The following is a 12686-nucleotide window of genomic DNA, read 5'->3' on the forward strand; positions in this document are numbered from 1 at the left end:
TGCTGGCAAGGGAGCAGCACAGGGCTGGGCAGCAGCAGTGCCCCATTCCAGCCTCTTCCAGGCAGGGATGGGTCAAGGACTGAGATAACCCAGCCCCTGCTAAGAAAACTCCTGCAAAAGCACTGCAACCATCTGGCTCAAGCCAAACCTGTGCCCAGCATTTCCCAGAGGAGAAGGACAGAGAAATACCAACAACAGCTCTCCCCAGAGCCCTTTGCTCAGGATTTCTGGCCCAGCTGGGGACGTCAGGAGTTATTTATGGGCTGTGTCTTTTTTAGCCTGCTGTGATCAATAGGTGTGACCCATCACACAATCCAATACCAGAGCAGCAGTGAGAGCTGGAGAGAAAAGATTTTCCTCTCTGTGGTCATAATGCCACACACCCAGCTGTCCTTCAAGGAGAGGGAGAAACAGTCATTCCCTCCAAGCTGAAAAGAAAAGCTGGGATTGTCCTCCTTTTATTCCCATGGGTTTCCAACAAGCCACCTTCAGGTGCTTCAATGGACTTCCAGATCCTTTCCTCATCACCTGGTAAAAATAATCCTGTGGGAAAGCTGTGTTGAAATAGGAGAAGCTGGAACACATCTGTGCTGCTGAAGCCCTGGATTTACCCTGCCATGGCTCTGGCATCCCTGACCTCCTGCTCTTCCTTGGATCAGCAAATTCCTTCCAGCCAGCAGTAGCAGGAGATGGTAATTTGGGGAGTTATCCACATTTTTTTTTTGTTCTCAAAGAGGTGTAGACAGCCTGGATCTTGGAACAGGGTTTTCCTGAGGGTAGGGTGCTGCTCCTGGTCTGTATTTGTGGCTAAAAGTGACCTCCCAAGAGTGAGATCAGGGAGAAGGAGGAGGCAGCATCGAGCAGCTGTCAGAGGATCTGCTCCCAAGAGGGTCAGGTTTCCCAAAAAAGGGCCCTCACCAAGCACTCACAGCTCTCTGGGCCCCAGCCTGGGTCTCTCTGGGGTTCACCTGTGCTGGGACAGGACAGGACACTGCTCCTTCCATCAGGAAAGCAAATTCCCTGACGAGATGAACCTCAGGCAGCCAGAGCTGAGCCACTCTCCGGCCACCATCCAGATGTCTGAAGGCCATGTCCCTCTCCAAGTGCTTTCCTGAAACACCAGGAGTTATCTCAGAGAGGTGAAAGCCAAGATCTCCTCTCTCACTGCCTCAAGAGCTGCAGAAATTGCCTCAGCAAACACCTTCACCTGCCCACCCCATTCCTTGGCTCAAGCTCTGCCATCCCAGTGTCTCATTCCCACTGCTTTGACCAAGATTCCAGAGGTTTCTTCCTATGGCTTCCTGCCCTTCTTTCCTGACATCCACAGGGTGTTGCTGGAGTCCTCAGGACCCGTGTTTTCAGGCGACATCCTGGTGTTGTTCTGCACCAAGCTCCAGGCCGTGAAGAATTTATCTCCCAAATACGTGAGGAAGGCAAATGTCAGGTACAGGGAGCTGATGGCTGGAACAGGGAAATGGAATTAAGCAGGATTTTGGCCAGAAAAGGTCTTTAGCACGTGGTTAGAGCTTGGGATAAAATCCTAGCAGCACATGCTGAAGGCCACCAGAGAACCCCTCTTACCCCTTCTGATGGGGACACTGAGCTCCCCAAATGAAAGGACGGTCACTGCAAACCACTCCCCAGACAGAAAATGCTCTCCATGGGTGAAAACTTCCTTCTCCCTGCTTGGGTGCGTGATTGAAACCCCACAGGAGGAATTTGCATTCCAAAGCTCCATCACAGCTCTGATTTTTCTCTAAAATTAGGAGCAGGGTTCCAACCTCGTGGTTGTCACCCTCCTTTCCATGGTATCATCCTTGGCAGGACAGAATCCCTTTCTCTTTGCTGCAGTGGGGATGCACAGGCTCCTGCTCCCATCCCAGATGGCACAGCCAGGAGCAATGGCTCTGGATGGACATGTCACAGCAAAACCTCCTTTCTATTTATACAGCGCTTGTGACCTTCAGCTGCTGCTACCCCGCTCTGGACGCAGCAAAAACAGATTTTCAGACATCCTGGAGTTTGTTTCTGTGAGGTGGAGAGGTTCCTTGTGGTTTCCGAGGGGTCATGAAGTGCAAGGGATCCAGACCTTTCCAGAAAGTGGCTAATAGGCTGATTTTTTTCTGTCTGTATCATCATTTCTGGGGTTAAACTTAGTATTTAAAAACACAGATGGGCTCAGTTTAAAGACTGGGAGAGGATCCAATTGTAAGTTGTCCAGCTGGTAGAACACCCTCACTGCTAAAAAACGGGTGAACTTGAGAATTCAGGCAGCTCCATCTTCCCATCCTTGCCTCTCCCAGTGCCTTTTCCCAGCTCCTCTGGCAAAGCCATGAAGACCCCAAAAGGTCTTCACAGCACAAATGGGGTCAGTCCATGAGACACTCACCCCTTCCCCCCTATTGCACAAACCCATCCGACCTCTCTGCATCTCTGGCCACGAGTCAGCTATCTCTGGCCACGAGTCAGCTTTCTCAGGCCATTAAAAATTTGGCATTTTCCTGAGCTCCTCCCATTTTTTCTTTGTTGCCTTGGAAGCGCAGGCACAGGAGGGGGATGCAGGACTGACCTTTGGTGGGATGTGGAGCTCTTGTGCCAGTAGATCCCTCAGCCTCTTGGTCACCTTCATTCACAAATTGTGCATGAATTCATCCCATTAATGGCAGGGAAACATCTTCTCTGGGCTCCAAGCCCAGCTTCTGCCCTTGGGCAGGAGAATGTGTCAGCCTCAGCTTTGACTTTGTGGTGTCCCAACATCAGGAGATGCCTTTAACCAAGGGATGTCCTCAGCTGCTGTTTTATGCTGGGTTTTTTTTTGGGGGGGAAATGCAGGATGGGAATGAGGCAGGAGAACAAGAGTTCCTCCTAAGTCAGTAATTGAAGCTTGGGGGAACCTTGTATTCCAGATATGTGGGGAAAGCACTGCTGGGAGAGGAATTAATATAAAATTAATATTAAGCAAGTTATGGGTGTTTTGGGGAGGGGAAAACACAGATGTGGGAGGGTCTGGGTGTTTATTGCATGTTCAATAAGGAGCTGTCGCAGTCAGGAAAGAAATCCCAATTTTAAAGAGAGTGAGGGAGAATATCTGAAGATGAAATAAGTTTTGGGGGCTCACAAGGAGGGATTGGCTCTCCCTGCTTCAGCAGAGACTCAGGGTGCTGCTTCCACTAAAAAATGAGAGTATTTTCCCTCAAAGCCTGCTTGGCTCCCCTTGCCTGGCTCCATCCTGGGGGGAACTGGGCAGTCAGTGCCCAGAAGGATGGGACACAGTGGGCACTGAGCAAACCAACCCCTGGGGATGGGACAGAGGGCTGCTCCCCTTCAGGGACCCCTTCTTTGCTTTCAGCAGAGAGAAAGCACTGAAGAGAGTGGTTTGGATCATGCCAGAGTCCTGCTGACTTTCAGAAGAACTCAGTTATTGATTTCTGGGACTGTGCCTCTCCCTGGAGGACTGGAAAAGGCCCAAGGCGGTTGCCAGGGATGCCTGTGACTCTGAGAACAGCCTTGTTCAACGGGGACCTTTCCTGATGGAATTTGAGGCCAAGGTCATTCCCCCAGGCTGCTTTCCAGCAAGCAGACTGTGAGGGGCTGGAGGATCTGCCAGCCAAGGAAGCAGATCCCAAAAAAAGGTAGAAATTGGGATAATGATGTTTTCCCCCTGAAGCCTTTCTGTGGCAGAGAGGCAGAGATTTCCACCTGGCTGAAGTGGCTGATCTGGAGAGCCCAGAGCCTACACTAAGGAGCTGGAAGATGTTCTTCTGCCACTCAGATGTGTGGGGAGAGGTGCTAAAATGACCCCAAAAATCAGTCCTCTCGGCAGGGGGGTCCACAGGAAAACTGATTGTGGCTATCTGGCATAAGGATACGGACACGGATGTGCCTGGCACAGGGAGCTGAGGTGGCCCAAGCTCCATTTCCCACCTCAAATAGATGGAAACACTTGTCCTAGACTTGTCCTAGACCCTCAGAATCACTCAGGTTGGAAAAGACCTCCCAGATCAAGGCCAGCCTTTGACTGACTACCACCACACCCACTAAGACATATCCCCACATCTCGTTTTTTGAACACTTCTAGGGATGGCAACTCCACCACTTCCTGTGGAGCCCTTTCCAATGATTAACCACTCTTTCAGCAAGGAGATATTTCCCAATATCCAACAAAGACCCCAACTCAATGAGGTTTTGACCTCAATCTCAAAACAGGCAGTGTTGTCTCCAGCACGGGTCTCCACCAAGGTGATGCCAATGGAGACCCCATTCCATGTCTGCCTCCTCCTTGTAGGTGCCTCAGTGTCTCCTGGCTTGTAAGATAAGCATGGATTCTATTGCCATCTGTTGGAGGTGGGGCAGTTTTCTTATCTCTCCCAAGAACAATGTCTCCCTTGGGGAGATATCTTCTGTTAATGGGCCATTAATGACTCACTGCATGATGGAAAAGTTCCATCATCCCATGGTGAGATGCTCCACCCAGAGGGAGGAGCCAAGCAGCCCTACCTGCATCAAATCAGCACTTTTTGAGAAACTGCAGCCACTTTGCTGGATTCCCAGAGGAGCAGCTTCTTCTCTGCTGGATTCCCAGAGGAAGACCAGGCCCAACTACTCCATCATCAGATCTTCAGAGAAAACTCCACCCTTCTAGAGATCACCACTTCAGCAGCATCTCATCTGCCACTCCAGGAGGAGCAGCCACCATTTAACTGGACTATTACCAACACCCTGACTCCTCAGGGTGTCAGGTTTCTGACTCCATCACTAGTTTCGTTTGTACTAACTACATTTTTTTTAATTTTTTTAAATTTAGTTTTCTCCTAGTAAGGAACTGTTATTCCCATTCCCATATCTTTGCCTGAGAACCTTTTTTAAAATTGTGGTAATTCGGAGGGAGGGGGTTTACCTTTTCCATTTTACAGGAGGATTTTGCCTTCCTTTACAGACTCCTGTCTTTTCAAACCAAGACACTCAGATACTCTGGGACACCTACAGAGCTCTCAGACACCACCTGGAAAACTGAACTGAGCTCAGACCAACACAGACAAGGAGCTGGGATTGCTGCTCACCTGGCACTGGTGTGGGCACCAGGGTGTGGTCAGCAGTACGTCCTTGAGGAGTGACAGCCCCAGGAGTGGGCAGTCTGCACCCAGAAATGTCCAGCATTGCAGTCTGAAAATCAGGGAATCAGAGAGTCACAAGATTAAAGATAATCACGTTCCAACCTGGGCCTTTCCACCTTTCACTAGCTCAGGTTGCTCCAAGCCCTGTCCAACCTGGCCTTGGGCACATCCAGGGATCCAGAGGCAGCCACAGCTTCTCTGGGCATCCCCCACCCTCACAGGGAAGAATTCCTTCCCAACAGAACAGCCCTCAGTGCCCAGGTCCTGGGTGTCTTTGACAACAATCAGCCTCCCACTGACTCCAGCGTGATCCCAAGGATGTCCCACAGCCTCCAAGGCTGCAGACCCCTTGGAACACACTCACAAAGGAAAGGTCCCTGCTCTTTCCCCACTAAACCTGAACCCACAGAGGTGTAAAAGCTGCCAAACCCGAGCTGTGCCTGCAGCTTGGCGTGATGGATGGCAGGGCTCAGCTGGGAGCTGTTTAATTTGGGTGAAAGACACTGTGTGGGAAGCAGCCCTGCCTGAGCTCCAAGGTGTGTAGGAGCCAGCTCGGTTTCATCTCAGCTGATTCTAGCAGCAGAGTGTTGCTTTGGAGAAAAGCGAAATGCCGGGAGGTGTGGAGGGGGATGGAGGTCAGGACAAATCTCTCCATTCACTTTTGCAGGGATGAGAGCAGCAGCGAAGCTTTCAATGGGAATTTCTCCGTGGAAGAACTGTGACAGATCTGGGGTGGTGCTGAAAGAGGAGGTAACCTGTAGCATGCCTGCCTTGGTCAGCTCACCAGGCTTGTAACCCTGGATCCTCACTTGGAGGAAGCCCTCAGGCTTCTTCCTAGCAAAGCCAGCAGGGTCCCTTCAGCATAAAATCACAGATTGGTTTGAGCTGCAAAAGTCTTTTAAAGGTCATTTAATCCCATCACTGCCATGGCCAGGGACACCTTCTACTGTCCCAGGTTGCTCCAAGCCCTGTCCAGCCTGGCTTTGGACACTGCCAGGGATCCAGGGGCAGCCACAGCTTCTCTGGGCACCCTGTGCCAGGGCCTCTCCACCCACACAGGGAACAATTCCTCCCCAATATCCCACCTAACCCTCCCCTCTGGCAGTGGGAAGCCATTCCCCTTGTTCTGTCACTCCAGGCCCTTGCCCAAAGCCCATCTCCAACATCAGCTCCTCAAATTCCTTTGGACTTTTAAAGAGAATTTCTGATACAAAACCCCTTACCCCAAATATTTCTTCTTCTTGACATGACACCCCGAAGATCTCAATTTCCGGTCCTTCTCCTCAAAATCCAGCGAAACCATCAATATCCCCAAGAATTGCTCACAGACCTCTTGCATCTCCCCAATACTTGGAGAGACCTCCTTGCTCTCGAGCATGTTCAGCCTGCCATGATGAGACAGCCCTTGGCACTGGTATTTCGGAGCACCCCCAAACCATCTGCTCTCCTTTCATCCCTCTTCTGGGTCCCTGTGAGGAGGAGGAGGCTCCAGCTGAGAGAAAGGGACAGGCCGCCCACTTGTGCTGAGTAACCATTGCCAAACTGGATGCCAGCACACACACACACACGCACACACAAATATTTCCACCAAGGTTGCTATGAACAATGGTCCCTTGATGATTTGCTGCCTCAAACACTTATGCCTTTGGCAGTGCTCCATGGGGAACAGGCAGTTCAGCACTGACCCTCCTGCTCCTGGGCTGGCTCGTGGGCACCTCCACATCCATTGTCCCATGGGCAAGGAACAGGATGTGATCCCTGCCCTGGGGATTTGCAGGATGAAGGCTGGCACGTGGGCAAGGGCAGAGCTGCGTCCTCATCGGTGCTGGGGAGAAAATTCCTCTGCTTCATCACCACAGGCCTTCTCTGCCTGCTTGGAAAGCCTGACCACCTCCCTGGACACAACCCCGGTCTCACTTTGTTGTCATCTTCCCAAATTTACTTCAAACATCACCACGGTGTCTGCAGACCCATGGGAAGGAGTTAGGGGAATGTCCAGCCCTTTTTTCCAAGGGGGTGACAGAGTAGTGACACCCTGAGTGGCACCAGTGTCACATCCCGGTGATGTCCTACCTGGAAGGTGAACACCAGTGATGGAGGAAGCACTGGGAGATGTCTGAACCCAGAAAATAGGGTGAGCTGAGCAAAGTCCTGCTCGCACAAGGTGAGAACGTGCTCCCGCTTCAGGTAGTGGAAAAATCAGTGCTGGCTTCCCTAAAGCAAAGGGAAAAAAGGACTGAGGTTCTCAGAAGCAAAATGTTTGATCTGGTCATTATTTGTGAGACTCAGAGGTCTTTTTCCAGCCCTTGATTCTCTTCCCTGCTGGTTCCTGCATGCCTGGAGAGAGCTTCCCAGAGCCCCCATCCGTGCGCGGCGATCCCGGCTTTTGCACCGTCTACAAATAGTTGGTGCGTGCTGAAAAGAGCAGATCTGAAGCCACAGTTGTCAAATTGCACCAACAAGCATATTCCCAGCGAGGCATTGTTCCAGTTTGTATATGTCTGAAAAGAACTGTTCAGGCATATGTTAAAGTTGGCACCTTCTCCCGGGGACTCGCTGCAAGCTGACGGCTGGAGCGTGATCACCACAGCGAGGCACACAAAACACTCGGCAAATCAGGGAAAACAAAGTCCACTGGGGATGGCAGCAGGGCCAGGGTGAGGATGAGGAGTGGGGCAGAGTGCTGTCATCAGGAGAGAGAGCTCATCCCACAGGGAATCTGCAGCTGCAAGCACTTGGAGAGATTGGTGTAGAGGAGGAAGGTGAAAATCCTACAGCCCCGGGATAATCTTTATCAAAAGGTTCAGTGATTGGGATGGGAGGGAATGGGGGTGTCCTACAGGCTCTGGGCACCTTGCAGTGGGGATGGACTCACAGCACACTGAGGGTTCTCAGCTCCCAGGGATATCTGGACCTGGCAAAAACCTCTCCCTTGGAGGTGCTGGAGAATGCCAAGGGGAAATATTGAATTGTTTCAGTCTTCCTTGGGTGTCCGTGGGCAGCTGCAGCTGGGGACAGGATGCTGGGCTGGCCTGGTGGAACTGTAACACCCTCAGAGCATCTCTCCTTAGCAGGGCTGGGTAAACTTTTGGACTCAGAGGTCTTTGCCAACTGAAATGATTCTGGGATTCTGATTCTCAGCTACAAAACTGGACCTGCCCCAGCCTAGGCATGACCCAGTTTGGGGATGGGGACACATGCAGGCTCCCTGTTCGTCCCCTCAGGGTGTCCAGGAGCACTCCAGTGTCCCTTGCAGAGGGACAAAAATCTCCACAAGCTGCCTGTAGGACACCTCCTACCCTTGCATGACTCCCAAAAGAGGCTGCATTTCCAGGCTCAGAGCAGACCAGGCTGCCCAGGAAGGACAGGATAGACCCTCCCAGTGGTCCATGCAGGACTTAAATTGCTGCATTGCTGGGCAGTGCTGGTGGGAAGCAGCAGAATCCCACCCACAGCAGAGGTGGCTTTGCCCAGCCGGTCTAATCCCAGTCCTCAAAGGCTGTAAGTAAATCAGGGAGCCTCAGCTGCCCTTTCCATCCAAGCAGGATCACACACAGCCCCTGGAACACTGTCAGCAACAACCTGTGCAGGGAGATACTCACAGCCTGTGCTTCTGGGGGAGCAGCCGAGGGCCTGTCCGGCACTATTAGCAGGAATAATTAATTACCTGCCCTGCCGTTTCCCTGGAAAGCTGCAGAATTCAGTGGCAGCAATTCCTGCATCTTTCCTCCCTCCTGGGACTCCTGAGAGATGAGCAGGATGGGGCTAACCCCCATGGAAAGGCCGAGGGGAGAAGCAGAGTGTGTTGCAGGACCTGAACTGGGAGCAGGGACATCATGAGCTTTCCCTTTCCCTTTTCCTGCTGGCACCTCTCATTTCTCCTTGGAGAAGACAACTCGGTGCAGTGTCACAGCCAGGGGCTGCCCTGCCCTCGGCCCGTGGCCATTTGGATGTCCCTTTTTCAGTTCATCAGTGTAAGAGGGGATTTGGGGAGTTTCCCCACCCCCTGTGAGCTCGGCTCCTTGGGTTCTCCGTGGGATGGGAAAAATTATTTCCTCTCCCACACGGATTTTACATCCCCATCCCACCCCCACTGGAGACCCCCAGGCTGTGCCCCCTCCACCCCAAAGGGTTCTGCTCCTACAAGCAGGGGGAAATAGGGACCAAAATGGGATTTTCATGGTGGCTACAGGCAGACAGATTGGCTCCCACCACCCCCCAGCCTCGTCTGTCACCCAGGGGCTGCCCGTGCCCCTCAAACCCAGCCGTGCCCCCCAGACACCCCCTGCCCCACCGCCTGCAGCAATCTCAGGGCTCGGCTCTATTCGGGGGCTCTTTTTTGGGGGGCACGAGGGCGATGAGGCACGATGAGGATGCGGGGGGATGGAGCCGGGGTACCAGCAGACCCCAAACATCCCGGGGCGCTGTGGGGGAAGGCGGGGAAGGGGAGGGAGGCACAAGCAGCATCCCAGCATCCCCATCCAGGTCCGCGGGGACAGAGCCCTGTCCTGGGGGGGTGGCGAGGGAAGGGTTAAAGGGATGGAGAGCGGATCCTCCTCCATCCTCCCGCTCCTCGCTGTTAGGCTGCTGCTGTGACAGGGGGTGGGGTCGGGGCTGGCCGCCGTTTGCCGCAAGAAGGGGGGGGAAACGTGGCTGCGAATGTGTGTGTGTGTGTGTGTGTGTTGGTGACACAGGACAAAATGAGATGAGACCCCTCGGACGGGAGCGGCCGCCCGGCTGCCATCCCTGATCCCTGCCCGATCCCTGCTGCCATCCCTGCCGGGCACAGCATCCCCGCCAAGAGTAAGGATCGGGCTGGGAAGCGACTGGGAGGAACTGGGAAGCGGTGCTGGGAGAAAGGGGAGGTGGGATGGGGTGGGGGGTGACAGGGATGGGGGGGTCTCCTGGGTAGAGCGAGGTGGGGGACCTGATGCTGGAGCTTGGCGCGCCTGAACCACCCACCCAGATGTAATTTGGGGGGGGGTGGGGAGGATTTTGGGGAGGGGGTGGGGTGGAGGATGGGTTGCCAGCGCCGATTTCGGGTGTGATGGAGGGGAGGGAGCCGTGTTTGTGCCTAAAGTCGCAGCTGCCTGGATTTGGCCCCGCGGGGCCATTGGGATGTGACAGCACCCAAAAATAGAGTGCGAGGCGGGGAGGAGCGGCTGGGGGGGGGGTGTAGGGGGGGCAAGACTTGTGTGCCAGTGCCAGTGCCAGGTTATTCCCCCCCTCGTCACCTTTCCCTCGTCTTCTCTTCTTTATTTCTTTATTTCTTCGGCAGTGATGTCAGGGAGGGGAGCGGTGGCTGGGCTGGGGGTTGGATTCACGGCGAGGAGGTTTTGCTGGCGGCCGAGTGATTAACGTGCAGTTGCTGGGAATTATGGAATTATGTCATCTGCCTCGGTGCTGGGTGGCCCTCGCCCAGCAGCGGCGGTGGGGAGGGAGGGAGGACTTGGGGGGATGTCATGGCAAGGGGCTCCCCTTGAGGCTTCACCCCGGGAGCCACCGATGCCTCCCTCCCCGGCTTGGCGAGGACGTGGCTACCCAACCTTCCTCCCCACCCCGACACGGGGATCCCCGCTTGGGACATCACCCCGGGAGGCACCGGTGCTTCGGGGGCTTTGCAGGGATGGAGCGCCCACCGCGGTCCCCAGGCAGTGGGTGCACTCCCGGGGGTCCCTCTGGGCTGCAGGGCTCCATCCCCACCCAGCAGGACAGGAGCCCCCCATTGCTGCTCCCGGGGGTCCCTCCGGGCTGAAGGGCTCCATCCCCACCCAACAGGACAGGAGCCCCCCATTACTGCTCCTGGGGGTCCCTCCCGGCTGCAGGGCTCCATCCCGGCAGGACAGGAGCCCCCTGATGCTACTCCCGGGGGTCCCTCCCGGCTGCAGGGCTCCATCCCCACCTGGCCAGGAGCCCCCCGATGCTGCTCCCGGGGCTCCATCCCCACCCAGCAGGACAGGACCCCCTTGTTGCTGCTCCCGGGGGTCCATCCCCACCCAGCAGGACAGGACCCCCTTGTTGCTGCTCCCGGGGGTCCATCCCCACCCAGCAGGACAGGACCCCCTTGTTGCTGCTCCCGGGGCTCCATCCCCACCCAGCAGGACAGGACCCCCCGATGCTGCTCCCGGGGCTCCATCCCCACCCACCAGGACAGGAGCACCCCGATGCTGCTCCTGGGGGTCCCTCCGGGCTGCAGGGCTCCATCCCCACCAGGACAGGACCCCCTTGTTGCTGCTCCCGGGGCTCCATCCCCACCCAGAAGGACAGGAGCCCCCCGATGCTGCTCCCGGGGCTCCATCCCCACCCACCCGGACAGGAGCCCCCCGATGCTGCTCCCGGGGGTCCCTCTGCCAGCTCCCCGGGAGAGAGCGGGGCTGGAGCTGCTGCAGTGCAGCGCAGAGCCCCGGTCGCAGCTCTGGGTGTGCCCCGGGGGGAGCAGGGACCCTCTGTGCCTGCCCCGGGGACCTGTGGCTGCCAGCGGTCCCCCAGGCCAGATGATCCCTCTGCTTCAGAGGAGGGTGTTGGGCTGCTGGATGCTCCACACCCTCCTGGGCATCCCCCTGGGCATCCCTGAGCATTCCCTGAGCATCCCCATCCTCTTCCTCACCTGGGGAGCTGGGGCAGGAGGACGAGGCCTGCCAGAGAGCCAGGCACGGACCCTGCTGCACATCCAAACTTCTTCCCTTTCTCTGCACCCCATGGATCCCCGAGCAGCCCCATGGGTCCATGCACAGCCCCATGGATTCATGTACAGCCCCATGGGTCCATGCACAGCCCCATAGATCCCCAAGCAGCCCCATGGATCTATGCACAGCCCCATAGGTCCATGCACAGCCCCATGGATCCATGCACAGCCCCATAGAACCCTGGACAGCCCCAAGGGTCCATGGACAGCCCCATGGATCCATGGACAGCCCCATGGGTCCATGCACAGTCCCATGGGTCCATGGACAGCCCCATGGGTCCATGCACAGCCCCATGGATCCATGCACAGCCCCATGGGTCCATGCACAGCCCCATGGATCCATACACAGCCCCATGGATCCATGCACAGCCCCATGGAACCCCGGGCAGCCCCATAGATCCATGGACAGCCCCATGAGCCAGGGCAGAGGTCGGCCAGGGAGAGGAGCAGCCAGACACCCGCAGGAAAGCTGCAGGGAGATATGCAGTGGAGGTAGGAAGGGCGGGCACAGCTCTGGTGGGGCATTTTCTGGCATTTTCTGCCCCACGGGAGGTGGGGGATGCCGCCTGGAGCCAGCGGGTGCAGTCCCAGCCGGGGGATGCCACTTGTCCCATGGGATAACCTTTGGCAACTCCCTCATCTCTCAGCACCCTCCGGCACATCCTTCATCCCCAAACCTGCTCCAGGGAGGTGCTGCCATTCCGGGGGGACACAGGACACCCCAAATTTTGGGCAGGCAGAACTGGGAGGCTGCTCCATCCCCCGGCCGTGCCCTCTCCGGGCAGGCTCCGTGCGCCGGGGGGTTTGTTTATGTGTGGCCCTGGTTGGAGCGGTGATGTGCAGTGGTTAAATATAGCAGCGATGCTGTCATCCGAGTTCAGCCTGGC

The 12686-nt window shown here is 55.8% G+C and overlaps 1 protein-coding gene and 1 long non-coding RNA gene across 4 annotated transcripts in view; one reads left to right on the forward strand and one right to left on the reverse strand.

Moving 5' to 3' along the window:
• Positions 1-556: 556 nt before the first annotated feature.
• Positions 557-10546, reverse strand: LOC115494862 (uncharacterized). Its single transcript, XR_003959879.4, has 4 exons — positions 10349-10546; positions 7188-7328; positions 5061-5163; positions 557-1461 (listed from the first exon to the last, which is right to left on the reverse strand). It is a non-coding gene; the product is annotated as an uncharacterized lncRNA (long non-coding RNA).
• The window catches only part of LZTS3 (leucine zipper tumor suppressor family member 3), a 50106-nt gene continuing 47137 nt past the window's right edge, over positions 9718-12686 (forward strand). The window contains exon 1 of one of the 3 annotated variants that reach the window (XM_030270471.4): positions 9718-9917. The gene's annotated coding sequence lies outside the window, so the exon portion shown is untranslated. The remainder of the gene's footprint in view (positions 9918-12686) is intronic. The other 2 variants (XM_072927886.1, XM_002190204.7) reach the window with 2 other exon arrangements.

This window comes from Taeniopygia guttata, chromosome 4 (genome assembly GCF_048771995.1).
Source record: "Taeniopygia guttata chromosome 4, bTaeGut7.mat, whole genome shotgun sequence".
Lineage (NCBI taxonomy): Eukaryota > Metazoa > Chordata > Aves > Passeriformes > Estrildidae > Taeniopygia > Taeniopygia guttata.